The sequence below is a fragment of the Pezoporus wallicus genome, unplaced genomic scaffold (assembly GCF_028554395.1).
Source record: "Pezoporus wallicus isolate ANWC-B61680 ecotype Strahan unplaced genomic scaffold, APGP_CSIRO_Pwel_v1 contig_6566, whole genome shotgun sequence".
Classification (NCBI taxonomy): Eukaryota; Metazoa; Chordata; class Aves; order Psittaciformes; family Psittacidae; genus Pezoporus; species Pezoporus wallicus.
The window spans coordinates 3938119-3953764 of record NW_026638763.1 but is presented as its reverse complement, the minus strand read 5'-3'; positions in this window follow the sequence as shown (position 1 = coordinate 3953764).

Sequence of the window (15646 nt, the reverse complement as noted above, 5' to 3'; positions counted from 1 at the left end):
AATCCTAAAGGATGGAGCAAAAAGTGATGTGAAAGAGGTAAACTGATAAGTGGGAGAGAAATATCTTGCCCGGTTAGCTCTTGTCAATGAAACCTAAGACTGCTTGGTTGGTTGATTGCCCTGCTCATTTTTTCTCCATGGACATCAGGTATTGGATGGGGCCCTGACCAGCACCATGTAGTGTTCCTATATACAGCCCTAGGAAGGCATGGTAGCATGCTTTCTCTGCACCCATGGGACTCCAGGAGATCACAGGGCTACCAGGGCAACTCTTCCCCAGCCTGCAGGCCTGTAGCTCCGTCAAATTGCTGTTGATGATGCTGATGCTAAACCTCAAACTGCTCTAGGATTATTCTGAACTGTGTATTTAAGGGCTGTTCCTGTGCCTACAACTTTCCCAAGGAGCATAGGTCCAGTGCCTAGCCTTCCTTAGCTGTAACAGTAGAACAACTGGATGCTCAAATGCCTCTTGCTGCCCTGTGGTTTGGGTTTTTTTTGAATTCTGCAATTCTCAAACGTGTTTTGGTTTAAAGTTTCCGTTATTTTGTCCAATTGCATGGTTTTCCCCCTTAAAAGAAATAATATTGTCTAAGAAGAATAGATCATGATATATGTAAGCTTGTGGGCAAACAGCAGAGGAAAGACTGTAACCCATTAAGAAATACGGTGCCAACAGACAGAAGAAATTCTGAGCAAACTCAAGACCACAAAGTAAGACCATTCCCCCACACCACATCCTATCATCATCGTATTTCTCCAGGTAAAGGATTTCAGAAGCTGATGGCCTCCTATAAAGTTGCATAGGATGGGGAAGCATCACCAAAGCATGGTGCCGCTCTGGGAGACTTGCATATACCAGCTTCAGGTTTTATTAATTCCTATCAATAATTAGGTCATTTAGATTATTGTAATGACTGGACTAAATAAACTATTCTGGTTAGGCTGAGAAGATGTTAGCTGGGCAAACAATGAATTCTTACAGCTACCTTTAGCAGTGTCTTTCTTGGTTGCCCATAGCTAAGCCCACAGGCAACAAGCATGCTTTGACAGGGTCCTTCCCCTTAATATTTCTCCTGGTTTATCTGTTGGAAGGCTGGTCTGGCTCCACAGTGTCTGCTTCCCATGCAGAAAGCATCTATTACATAGCTTCTTACACACGTTGTCATCCCTGTCACACATGGAGGTGCTTATAGGAGTACCCTAAAGCAACAACATGGCCTTGCCAGCAAGGACTGGGAATGCATGGGGTGATTTATCCCCATGAAATAGAACTGCAGCCATTCCATCTGCCCACCAGCTCACCTCAGCGAATCAGTGCTCCTGTTCCCATCCATTGCTGCAGACACCCACAGGAGATGCTTATCAGTTTTGTCATCCATTTCATCCCTGTGGAAACGCTAGAATTCCATATCCAAGGCAATGAAACAAACAAAAACACAGCTGGGGGATCTCTTCTTGATAGTAATGTATGAAAAGGAAAAGTAGAATGACATAGCAGGAGCTGGAGGCAGTGCAGGCACATCATGCTTACATCATGCTTCTGGAGGGAGATCGTTGTTCTTTTCACTTTTAGTTATAGTGTTTTGTTCTGGATTACTCCAGAGGTCTTGGAAGATGGATACACTGCTCCTTGAAATGCAGTGTTCAAGGCCAGGTTGGACATAGGGGCTTGGAGCAAACTGCTCTAGTGGAAGGTGTCCCTGTGCATGGAACTGGATGAGCTTTAAGGTCCCTTCCAACTCAAACCAGGCTGTGATTCTATGATGTTCCCTGTTGGCTGATGGATTGTATATCACTAGAAGTAGGTAGTTTTGTTGTTAATCTCTCCTTGCCCTTTGGACTGTGGAGGGGTAAGGGCTCTTTGATGTTCTTCCAGCTTTCCAGAAATCAGCTTTCCTGGTTTTAGGACTGGGGTATTAAAACTCTTGGATTTCTGCCATGTCACAGATGCATCTCTTGCAGTTAGACTGAACGAAACCAGCCACTGGATGCCCCACATTGTGCTGCCTTGTGTTGAATTCAAGGCAGATCCATTGCAGCAAGAGGGCCTTGCCCATGGGCATCAGCCAGCGCTTTCAAGAGATGTCCTGCAATAGATATTGCAGCAAGGAAGGAGCCTGCAGCCCCCTTGCCTGTGCTGCTGATATACCCTGAGACAACAGAAAGCATGGAGAAAAGGCATATCCATCAGACCCTGGCTCAATTTCTTTCCTGGCTCAACTCTAGAAAGCAGTTCAAACCTTCATAAACATGGGTATTATCCCAAAGTGCTCAACTATATATTCAGAAATCCCTGCAAATCCCTCTCTTGGCCTAGAAGAATCCAAACCCTCAGGAGCCGCAAAGTGGTTGCTCCTTTTTCTGAGTTGTGTTTATTTCTATATAAATGGGGGTGTTTCTGAGGATTTTGGGATTCTAATAGTGATTTCTAATATATAAAGTTATCCCTGCATATCCAGTTATGTTTTGGTCAATGTGAGAGCTAAACACAGTTGCATATGGTGCTTTCTGCACTTGAGACTGTAAAACCAGCGTGTTGCTTTCCTAGGGCAAGCCTGTCCCAAGATAAAGCTCAGGCCATGAGCAGCAGAATGCAGTATTTCCTGGCCCCAAGAGCCTCACATGGGCTCGTACTTAGCAAGACACCAAGGGCAGCTGGATGAGCCCCATCTGGAGCTCCAGAGCTCCTTTGGAAAGTGTGTCAAAAGGGGTCTGGCACGCAGGGGAAATGAGAACATGTGGCAGATTCTTGCACACAAAACCAGCCATTGCAATAGCAGCTCGGGATGAGACCCAAATGCTGCCAGCAGGGCAAAAGCAAGGCAGAAGGAGGATTAGCCTCGTCTAAATCTCTGCAACATTCCTGTATCTTGCAGGGCCCATCCCATGGGAAGACCTGTGGTGGATGTTGGATGCTCTCTATTCTGCACGAGGAAGCCTGCATGCAAAGATGGTAATATTGCTCTGAGGACACGTGTTCAAGGTTGAATGGACATTCAAGCCACATTGGATGGGGCTTGGAGCAACCTGCTCTAGTGGAAGGTGTCCCTGCCCATGGAATTGGACTGGTCCCTTCCAACCCAACCCCATTCTGTGATAGCTGAGAATATCCAACAAAGGGCCATTAAGATGATGAAGGTATTGGAGCATCTCTTATACACGGACAGGCTTTGTGAGCTGGGATTGTTCAGAGTGGAGAAGCCTCGGGAGATCTTATCCATGTGTAGAAATACCTGATTGGAAGTAATGAAGAAGTGATGCCTTTGGCAGGACAAGAGGCAATGGGCACAAACTGGAACATGAAATTCCGCCTGAACACAAGGAAACACTTGTTTGACTGGACACTGTTCTGGAGAGGCTGCTCTGGGGGGGATTGGACTGGGTGACCTGCAGAGATGCCAGCATTCAGTCATGATTCTGCTGGTCCCCATTTCACTGGTGGCATCAGAAAGTCATTTGCTCTGTGTCCCTGCAGAGTCCTGGGCTAATGAGGGATTCAAAGGAAAACATCCCTCAAACCCAAGGCATTACATGAGGTCAAAGAATATTAAAGAGGGGTCTTTTCTCCTTTAAGTCTCGTCTCCTGTCAGCTCAGAAGGGACTCAGACAGAGTGGGGTAAGGTATATAAACACTGAAATGGCTCCTGACTTGTTATGTCCAGGTAAATCCTGCTGGACTTGGGACCAACCCTGCTCCAGATCATCCAGAGCCAGGCTTTAGGAGCTGGGCTCCCAATGTCTTTGTGTTCCTGGTCCCCAGGCTGTAGCTGAGGACAGTGGGGAAGCAGCGGGAGAGCGGCTGCATGGCTTTTGTCTGTGTGAAAGAGCAGCAGCTTGCAGGGAGTACAGTATCTTGTGGAGATTTTGAGCTTAGTCATACTGCAGCGACTGTAACTTGGCAGCTGGAATTACCCAGATCCTTGCAAACGTTTCCATTTAAGGTCTGGGATTTGCATTTCCCTTCGCCTCCAATTGCCATGGGGATGGAAAGTCTCCAAAGGGGGAGGCTATAGGTTTACACTAGGAGAAACGAGCCTGGGTACATCCATACCTTGCACTCTTCTACCACCCAGGGCGCTCCAGGGGTTCATTAGGGATCATTTTGGTCAGTAAATGGGTGCCGTCTGATGTCATTGTGGTTGTCAATACTTTCCTTGCCCAGGGCTCAGATATGCTGCACCCATTTAGTTATCCCTGCTTTGCCTGGTCCTGCTGAGGACACTGGCATGAGGATACATGAACAGGAATCCCTTTGGGGCTGTGCCCATCGTATTCCCATAGGTTGTAGCCCCTGGATGCTCCTTGCTTCAGGAAAAGAGGATCCCATTATAGAGAAGCACAGCATGTGGGATGCAGCTTGCACCCATACTTTACAGATGTGCAGGCTTAGCAGCGCTTTTCTCCAGCCTATGGAAAAAAGCATTCCCAACTTATGAAGAGCTTTAGGGTAGATAAAGCAGAGTCATGACCTGAGCTGATAAAGGGATGTGCCTGCTGCGAGTTTATTGCTGTGGCTAGAGCTGGAGCCTCTGGAGGAATGGTTTTTGGATGCTGCACCCCTTTAGTGCTCTTGTATCTTGTCTGGCTTCCTGGTGCCCAGTATCCTGCTCACACGGAGCAGCAGGATGAAAACAATTGAAGGGGGGGGGGGAACACACACAGAATTCCTCATCCAGGGAACTGGGTGGGTAAAATATTTCATTTAAGGCCAGATTTCAGCAAAACACTGGTAAATTTTGCTCCCTCTCTATGTACTTTAGTGTCTGTGCCCACAGAAACCTGGACTTGGGGGGGTCCCCTCCTAACCCTTAGTAAAGCAGATAGGGTACAAAGACCAGCACCCTGACCTGGCAGATGCCCCTTGGTCAGGTTATGGATAACTTCTCTGTGTGTGAATTGTTTCCTTGCAACCGTTTGGCGAGGTTCCGGATGTCCTGTAGAAACATGTGATTTCTGGAGAAACCTTTTGGAAGCGGAGCATTGATTTTTCCAGACAAAAAAAAAATAAGCCCTAATCTTTGCCAGAGCCGATTCCTCTACAATCAAATCATTCAGCTCCTATGAACACAGAGCTACTGTGGGAAGAACAAATATGTTGTTACTGCCAGGCCCTGAAGTCCTGTCTATAGCTCTTGGCTTTTTGGTCTGTGTTACGACAAGGATTCAAGCAAAGAAGAGAGAAGCTATTGAAAACCATCATGTCGTGGAACCACATCCCTCACCCTATGCAGACAGTATGTGTGTTATCCCCTTCTTGAGAGCTTGAGGTCTGCCCAGTCCTTTCTTTGCGCAGGCATGGAGAAGAATGGAGGAGTAGCTCAGGGATGTGTGACACCACAGATGGGAGCCAGACCTGGGATGGTTCCTGCTCCAAGCCCCTGCTCTGGGACCTTCACCATGTGCAGGATCCAGATATACCATCTCAGGAGCTGCAGTGGGGGGTCCTGGTTGGAAGCAAGCACTGAGGCTGACCCCAGAGCTGCTGCAGGACCAGGCAGAGAGGGGGAGAGGACCACAACACTTGGGACTGGGGAACGGGGACATGCTCCTGCAGTGGCTATAGTGGTTCTGGGACACCAGAGCTGGTGGGATGCAGCTTGATGGCTCATGAGAGCAGACTAATGGACCCCAGGGTGTTCTGCACAGGGGAGAAAGTCTTTGGGAGGCACGAATGGAGGGATACGTGGAGCAGTGGATCAGCCCTCCCAAAGGAGTCAGCAAGAGGTGAATGTTCAGACAGCTCTCATGGTCTGGGCTGTCTGTTCTGCATGGGCAAGGGATGGAGGTTATTACAGTGTAAATCCTGCTTTATAGAGGTATAAAGGTTACCTTTTTAGAGGGAAGTTGAGACTGACGTGTATATGTGCTTAAACTTGTAACCTTCTTAATTTCTCTTAGTAGGATGAGAGGGGAGTTACTTACTGAGTGCATGGACACGCTGTTATCATGTCCATCTGAATTCTCTAGGAGGAAAGACAGAGCTTGTAGCACACACATTGAAAGACTTAGTAATGAGTGTATTTAAATGACAGCTCATTCCCCTGGAACGTCAACTTTGGGCTGCTCCTGGTTCTGGAATTAGGTTTTCCCTGGAAGCAGGACTCTTCAGTGAAGCATGATGCTCTTGAAACTGGGGCTGCTCACGACTTCAGCAAGCCCTGGCTGTAATCCTTACTGGCATTTCTAGTTCAGATCCTCTCCAGAGTGCTCCCTTATGGCCAGCACCAGCCCCTGCTCTCAGGGCAGGGAGCCCACGCAGGTTTCCTTTTCATCCACAACCCATGTTGCAGAGAGGCACAGATGGACCCGACACCTTCCATGCTCCCACACCTCTTCCCCAAAGATATCAAGAGCAAAACCCAACAGAGGATGTTTCTGCGCTCGTGGACATGAAACACGACAGAGTTTTGCCAAAGACAACTGCTGCTGCTGCCTCCTGTTGCCAGGCACTGCCCATCCCCATTCATCCCCCAAAGAGACATTAAGTTCACTGCTGGCCAAGATGTGGTCTCTCAATGAGATCCATGTGTTCCCGATGAGAAGTCTGGAGAACTTAATAGTCCCTGGCCTGGGGTTTTCTATCAAGCACTCCTACAGCCTTCAATTATCTGCATTCCCCACAAGGGATGCGGAGGCTGATTTCCCACAGGGTTCCCAGCAGCTCCCACAACTCCTTCCTTCCCCATTTTCCCTTTTCCAGCAGTCTTCACCCTTTCCCACTGTGCATCCCTGAGGATGGGCTATGCTCGATCGTGTCCTTATCATGTCTGGCAGAGATGTGCTAAGCAGACAGGACATTGATCCTGCCTTTGTGAGGCAGCAAGGTGTGCAAACAGGAGCAGGCTGCTCTTAAGGATGCTTGCGTTGGCCTGATTTCATACTCAGTTCAGCTCTTAAGCTTTGAAGCTCCTCCTGTGAGCAGACTTCTGAGCCTACCACAAATGCTAACACCATTCTAGGGTAGGCACAAGCAATTTACTTTGTGACTTCCATGGCAGGGCATGTTTTTAGTGCTGTTATAATAGTTATGGTGCTGTGTCAAGGGGTAATGTCAACCATTTCAGGCCCTTTCAGACTGCTTGAGTGGTGCAGGGAAAATCTCAGTGTGAAATGAAACCCTGGGTTCTGTGCCCAGGAAGATACTGGCAAAAGAAACAACTCCTGGATGGTTTCTTGCTCATTTCTGCTTCTCTCTTTATATTTTTCTCTTTGTAGATGGAGGCTGTCAGAGGATGGATGGAGGAGGGACAGAACTGTATGTAAAGACAATGAGTGCATGCCTGCACTTTCACCTCCCCACTGTTAATCTTGTTTATCACACGCTGAAGCTGGAAAATCTCAAGCCTCTTTGGACTGGCAGTGAGCGTTGAGCACTGAGACTCTCAATCTTACACAGAAGTAGTATAGGCATAAGATGCTGTGTGGATATGATTACAATGATTTAATTTGCTGGTGGTGGTTGGCCTCACATTAGTGCTCACACAGGGAGCACAGACATTCAGATAACCTGGTAAAAGGGTATGTCACCCCCCCTTATGTATTTTAACTTCCTTGTGAGCCTGATCTCTTGGGCTGATTGAAGGTACCATCAGAACCCAGGGAAGGATGCAATGTTGTTGTTGTGCTGTACCCCTGTATTGCTAACTTGCTCTGCTGAGTATTTGCTTGTTTTGTCTCAGGGAAACACACATTAATAATGGGGTTTGGAGGGGTTATTTTTGTTTACTTTAAAGGAGGACCTTTGAAATCAACTCAGGCAAGAATCTTTTGCTTAACACTGATAATGTAGACACATTATTGTAAGTAATGTCAATTCTCTTGCATGTTAATTCTATTACATTTCTTACAGGCATAAAGATAATAAGTGTTAATTTTATTACATATCTTACATGTATCAAACTCCTGCCCCGATTTTTATGACACTCAGTGCAAATACCATTTTCCTTGTCAGTAGTAACAAGTTCACCTGGTGGCAGAGGGGAATTCTATTGCAATGTTGTATTTGGCCAGGAGACATTTCATTACAGAATTATACATTTCTTGCATAATATGATATTCCTATAATATATATATATATATATGAGATATATACCCATATATATAATATTCTTGTATATATCAATGTACAGCTACAAATAAAAAGAAGGCCTCTAGCATTTTATGTTAGAGCAAAGGCTTGAGCATGTGTGTAAGGGAAAGGGAGGTGTTAAGATTCGTGCCAAAGCCAGACAAGCAATGCTCTGCTGTACGTGACCCAGGAAGCTGGGCCAAAGAGCTGCACAGGGTTCCCTGGATTCACATCTAATACGTGGGAAGCAGAAGCCATGGAGCAGTAGGAAAGTTCTGCAGCCCAAGGAACAGCAGCTGGGTGGCTGCCCACCATGTTCCCGGAATAGGGATGTCCAGAAAACAGCCTCTCCCCATAGCCTTTACCCCACCTGAGGGATTAAAGCAAGTCCTGGGAGGCCTCAGCACATAAAGTCAGTCCAAGAAGGGCTGAAGACATGTTGGGGGCTTTTGTTTCATGACTTGATGGCTGAAGTGGGTGCAGATTCCAGAGGTCTCTATTTGCCTGTGGCATACACTGTTAGCAAGACTTGAATTCAGTGCAACAGTTGGGGTTGCTCATTAGCTTGTAAACTGTGATGAATGTAAATGGATGCAGAGTTTTGTAAATTACTGTCAGATTAACCTGTGGCAAATCTGGCCCCATATTCATGTAGTTGAAGGGGTCACAATGGAACTCCTTGCCCCAGGACTGCACTCATCTTCCAGAGACTTTGGTGGCAATGTAGAGTCATAGAACAGCTTGGGTTGGAAGGGGCCCTAAAGCTCATCCTGCTTCAACCCCCTGCCATGGGCAGGAACACCTTCCAACCTGACCTTGAATACTGCCAGGGATTGGGCAGCCACAGCTTCTCTGAGCACCCTGTGCCAGCGTCTCAGCACCCTCACAGTCTTTTAGTAGTAGTAGTAGTTAGTGAGTAGGTACAGTTCTTACCACTGCAGAAATTCCAGAAGGTATTACTGTTCACTCTTACTTGTTGCTGATGTTTACCTGTGCAGTATCTTTTGCCCATCAATCCACTTACTTATGCAAGCATCAATCATCTAGACCCTTACTGACTTCCTTGATACCGGCATCAAAAAGGTCCTGCCATTTGGGAAGGGAGGGATTATATTGTCCTTTAAACTCTGTAAGGTGAAAGTTAAAAGCTTACTGTGTAGTTTGGGAGAGACTCAAGAGAAGGCTTTTTGTGCTTCAGGAAGGCAAGGCGGTGTTGCACCTACCGCTACTGGTGCACCAGCATGGTGCTATGCTGACAGGTTTTACCTTCAGTATTGAGCTGGGCTCATACATGACTGCTGTGCCAAGCTCACTTTCAAGATTCAGGTTGGGCAGAGAAGAAATTCAGAGCAGCCCTGTGGAGAAGGACTTGGGGGTGTTGGTCGATGAGAAACTGAGCATGAGCCGGCTTCAGTGTGCACTTGCAGCCCAGAAAGCCAACCGTATCCTGGGCTGCATCAAAAGGAGCGTGACCAGCAGGTCGAAGGAGGTGATCCTGCCCCTCTACTCTGCTCTCGTGAGACCTCACCTGGAGTATTGTGTGCAGTTCTGGTGTCCTCAGCATAAAAAGGACATGGAACTGTTGGAACAAGTCCAGAGAAGGGCCACGAGGATGATCAGGGGGCTGGAGCACCTCCTGTATGAAGACAGGCTGAGAAAGTTGGGGCTGCTCAGCCTGGAGAAGAAAAGGCTGCGTGGAGACCTCAGAGCAGCCTTCCAGTATCTGAAGCGGGCCTATAGGGATGCTGGGGAGGGACTCTTCATTAGGGACTGTAGTGACAGGACAAGGGGTGATGGGTTCAAACTTAACCAGGGGAAGTTTAGATTGGATATAAGGAGGAAATTCTTTCCTGTTAGGTTGGTGAGGCACTGGAATGGGTTGCCCAGGGAAGTTGTGAATGCTCCATCCCTGGCAGTGCTCAAGACCAGGTTGGATGAAGCCTTGGGTGAGATGGTTTAGTGTGAGGTGTCCCTGCCCATGACAGGGGGCTTGGAACTAGATGATCTTAAGGTCCTTTCCAACCCTAACTATTCTATGATTCTATGATTCCCCTTCACATCCTGGGAGGCGGTGAGTGTTTCAGAGAGCTGAACTTCATGCTTTCTTTTGGTGAGCATCTTTGACTACAAGATGCAACCTTGAAGTCACAAGTTTTCATTTAGGATCTGAAGCACCGGTCCCTAAACCAGCAAAAAGCCTCTGATTGGCTTCAAGGTTCTTTCTTTCAAATTTGCTTTCTAACTCTTTTTTACCAATCCAGTGGAAATGGGAATCCCGAGGATTCAGTTCCATGCAAGGGTTGATGTTGGCAACATTTGTTGAAGACCCGAGGGCAGGAGAACAATGTGGTTACAGACACAAAACTGGGATTAGAGGCAAGATTAGCATTTCAAACAAATCACCTGCATTCCTGAGCCTTAACATGTCCTTGCCTGGCCACCAGGTTCTTAAGAGAAGTCACTCCAACCAGGCCAGCCCCTCCGCAGCCCAGCAGCCCACACTGCTGTACCCTCACATTGAGAGAAAAAGGCTTTTTCCCCCCAGTCTGCTCCCTTTCAGCCCCCTCTTTTCCCAGGATGAGGCACTAGTTAATCCCTTTCCTTTCTAATTATACCCATTAGTCATTGCGAAAGTGTCTCCCAGTAGATTCATGGTTCAATACAATGAGTATGTCTTGAGGGAATATTATTCATAGTGAGCCGAAAGCTAACAGAGAAAGTCTATATTTCAATTTGAAACCTTAGCCAGAGGAGTCATTGCTGGGGGGCGGCAGCACCTCCAGGCTCCAGCAGTGAAGAAAGCAAATGTTTAGATAGAAGCTGTTTGGCAGAAGAAGGAACTGCAATCTCTTTTAGGTCTGTACATGGCATTAAGGACCGTGGGTGAGGCGGGATGTGACTAAGCTCCAAAATGTACATGATTTTTTAACCATTACTGGTAAAAGAGCAGGGAGGGGAGTGAGGTTTCCTCTAGAAACTCTGTGGGATTGGCTTTTTTCTCTCTGGATTTCACGGAAACACCGCTGCAAGTTTTTCCTTCTCGTTTCTCTGGTGACAAGAAAATAAAACAAATGCAGCTGGGTCATTCTGCGCTTGCTGTGTTTCACCACCAAGCCCCAAAGACACAAACTGTGCCTTTTAACTGTTTCCTTACCCTGGGCTCCAAAGCTAAAGCTCATTTGATATCTCCACAGAGACAGCTCGGGATTATCCAGTACTGTGAACCACATCAGCCACCTCCTCAAGCTCCTGCCTTGCCAAGGAGCTGGAATGCAGTTGCTTCACTATGCAAAGGCTCTTCCCAATGAGCCAGAGGTTTGGGGCTCAGCTGTCCTTCCTGGCTGCATGGAAAAAATGTGCTGCAAGAGCTGAATGCATCAAAAGCAAGGATTGTGAAACTGGTAAAAGGGGACCTATATGGGGAGAGAGTGTTTCAGCCCATCCTTTCCTCACTCTCTCTGCAATCTCTGCACCCATTCTTGGCTTGCTGGGTTCGCGTATGACCTTGTGCTGCTGCTCTCAAGCACCATTGCTTCCCCTCCTGTTGACATGCTCAATATGGCTCTTTCAGTAGTGAGAAGACCCAGGAACGGTCACTGGAAGCCCTTAGCTTTTCCCTGCTTGGAGGGACCGTCTCCAGATACACTAAACCATCAGAGCACCGCAGCAAAGCTGCGTCTAGACAGTAAGCCTGGACTGAGCAACCAAAGGTGTAAAATACTAAGTCCGTAAGTATGGCCTCAGTTTCTAAAGGAAAATCTCAAAGGCTCACAGAAATCATGCAGCAAGAGTAGCTGGCACAGAAGCCCTGGAGCATTCCCTCAAGCCAATTCCCTCAAACTAATCCTGGGAAGGGAGATCCTGAGGAGAGGGGAAATAAAACTTGGGTAAAGGGTTCTCATACAAGTGAGGTCCTAAATGAATGCTTCAGGAGGAGCCAGGCTGAGAGAGCTGGGCTGGTTCAGCCTGGAGAAGAGAAGGCTCCTTAAGGGGAGACCTTAGAGCAGCTCCGGGGCCTAAAGGGGTTATGGGAAACCTGGAGAGGGGCTTTGGACAAGGGCCTGTAGGGACAGGACAAGGGAATGGTTTTAACCTGCCACAGATTCAACCCAAACCAGGCTGTGATTCTATGTCTAAGCAAAGCATTCACCTTCCAGTAATGCAGTGAACACAGCACATACCAGCCCATTTCTTTTTTCTACTTTGCTGCTGTGTCCAAGCTCTGTTGTGTCCATGAGTACCCATCAATGCTGCTTCTAATCCACATTCAACTGGTCTATTTCTAGGCAAATCTGCCCCTGCAAAAGCCACTTGTCCAGCAAGACGTCTTAGCACAAGCAAGTGAAAATCACATCTGTCCCCTACATACTTGGTGAGTGCCCGAAGGGTAGAAAGGAGGACAGCATAAGCCCACACCTCCATATGTTTTTCCTCCTTACAGATTAGCGAATGCTGTCTTTTGTCTGCAGTTTCCTGCCCAAAGGTCCTACAGACTCTTAACTTTGTGTGTGCTTCTTTATCTTTCTCATGTCCTTTCTGCAGCTTGACATGACACAATGCCTTGCCCCTGTGAGGATTCTTACATGTTCTACAAAACAGCCCCCTTTTGCATCCTTTTTGTCAATTAGAAAAAATTACTTGGGCCTTTCTCACCTACCTGGGTACCCATTTTTCTGACATTAGTAGGACTATCACCTTCACAGCTCTGTCATATGCAGCCGCATCTTGCAAGTTCATTCCTTACATTGAGGTGGTCTGAGAAACAGGCATTCTGTGTCTTGTTCACACAAAATCAGCAAAAATAACCGAAAAAGAAGATGATGCTTTTTTTTTTCCCTGGATTTATTGGGCTTTTCTACAGTCTCTTTTTTTTTTTTAACTGGTAGCATTAAAGTCCTGAGCTACTTGTCTGTAATGGAGTTCTTGTGACTAGGATGAGAACATAGGAAGCTCTAGAGGAAAATGATTGTGGGGCAGAAACCTTTGGAGATGGTACCAAAAACTTATGTAGCATCTTCTTCCTTCTTTGTAAAGGGAATTAAATGGACCAAAACATTTCTTTCTGCATGCAGTTGATCTTCTTATATATAGTGCTTGCTATATGTATGTAAGGAGGTCTGTCCAGGTGAGGAGACATCCATGGGAGCCTCATCCACTATCTCTATCCTCAATTTGGCTCCTCTTCCTAATCCTTGAATCCTTTCTTCCTCCTTTCAGTGGAACTGAAAATCTCATGGAAAGGTATTTGCAGGGAAGGTGCGTGGACATGGATTAGTTGCTCATTCCCTATGTATCTGAGCCACGTACTATTGTTGTTGCTCACAGAACACCCTATATAATGAACAGCTATTTAATATTCAGTTCCACTTAATGGAGAGGAAATGAAGGAAGGTCAAGAGTAGGAAGAGAGAAGGAAAAACCTGCTTGATTTTCTGCTCCCCTCTATGACCCTGTATAGAGTCTGAAGTAAGGGAGTCAGTCAGGCATGGATGGTTACTGTTTTATTTACAACCCCCTGTAGACTTAAGTGTGATTTATGGGATGTTCACTTGTTTCTTTGTAAACTGTGTAGCTGCTCCTTTCCCTTTTTACATCTCATTTGTAGCTCCCACTAAATCTCAATCTCGTGGTTTTAAATCACATCCATCTGAAACAGCTCTCATTTGTAACTCCCACTAAATCTCAATCTCGTGGTTTTAAATCACATCCATCTGAAACAGCTTTATGGGACTGCTGTGCTTCTCCATATAAGAGCTACTGCACTGTCATTGGGTCTGCCTGCAATTGTATCCACCCCTCATGTGTTTCTGAGATGATGCAGTGGTCTCCAAGGGTCTTGCTTTCTAAATATGCAAAGAAAACCAAAAACAAGGCCAAGACGGTGCTTAGTGAAAACAATGCATGCTGGTTTTCATATCTTTGTAAGTATGCAGTTGATAAATCTCTGCACTTTCACTGATGACAAACAGAAGGATGGATTTTTATACTCGTTTCCTGAAATGTTTGCTTCCTAACTCAATTCATACAATGCATTTGTATTCTTCCCCCCAGCAGGTAAACCCTTGCTTCTCTAAGGTTGTAATTCTGCTGCTTGCCCTGCTGCCTTCTAAGTGTCACAGTCTCGTAGCCCCTGCAGACTTCTCATTTTCAGCCAGTTCTTCCCTGTGTTTGAGTAGCAGGTCCAAAAGACCATCTCCCCCAGTCAGTTCATTCATCACCTCCATCACAAACTTGCCTTCAAACCGTTCCAGAAACCCCTTGTGGTGATCATGACCATGATCTGCTATCTCCTAGCAGACAACGAGATGGTTAAATCCTCTCATGAGTACCTAGGCCTGTGACTGTAAGGATTCCTTCAAGTGCCTGAAGAAAACTTCATCCACCTCTTCATCAGAAGAATGATAATCTCATCAAATGGGCAAAGACATTTCTTTCTGTGTGCAGCTGATCCTCTTTTATACATAGTGCTTGCTGTATGTATATAAGGAGGTCTGGAGCAGAAACATACTACGCCATCGCATGTACTGGTCTACCCTCTGATCCTCACCACCCTTTGTGTACACACTGGGTACAGGCTCGGCTGGCTCTGAGACATCCCTGGCCGGTCTTGTTCATTGTCACTGGTGCTAAAGAGAAGACATCCATTAAAACATCAACTAAATAGATCTATTAAAACATCTATTAAATATATCTATTAAACCAAATATTAAATGGATCAATTACAACATCTATTAAATAGATCTATTACACCACCTATTAAATAGATCTACTAAAACATCTATTAAATACATCTATTCCAACATCTTTCAAATAGAGCTATTAAAACATCTATTAAAGAAATGAAAGAAGCAAACCCATTTCTTTTCTAGCTTAGCTCAGGTCATGTACTTGCAAACAGCCCCCACTGTGTTTAACATTCTTGAATTGTGGTAAAATGAGACACAAAGGCGAATCTTTCTGACAAAAAAAAAAGCAAATGTTCATTTGATCCCATATTTTAGCAGCATTTCCTGGGATTTAGGCCATTAAAGTCAACTGCTCCAGGATGTTTAGAGAGTCATCATGAACACACAAGGGCGATCGGGGGCTCTACATACTTTTTCCAATGTTAACATTCTGGTGTTATCTTTTAAGTCCCCTTTGCTATTGCTGTTCTTATTTACTTAACACCCCATTCTTATACATATATACAGCATTTGCGTGCTCACAAAGTGCTGTTTGCTACCACGTAAGGAAGCACTGTTTGGAGTTTCTAGGGTTCTATTTTAAACAACCCCAAGGATTTCCCAACCTACAGCATTATTGAAGCCTTGCCAAGTCCAGGCCCCTATGACCTTGTGTTTCTTCACTAGATCCTTAGGAGATGATGACATCCCAGAGACCCTACGTTGTTGTGGACCTACAGGTCCTTGTCCAAAGTCCCTCTCCAGGTTTTCTGTAGCCCCTTTAGGCACTGGAGCTGCTCTAAGGTCTCCCCAGATTGCAGCAGAGGGGGAGAATCCCCTCTCTTGACCTGCTGCTCACTCTCTGGGCTACAGAAAGTGATAACTCAGTGGATAACAGGCCATGTTAATGAAA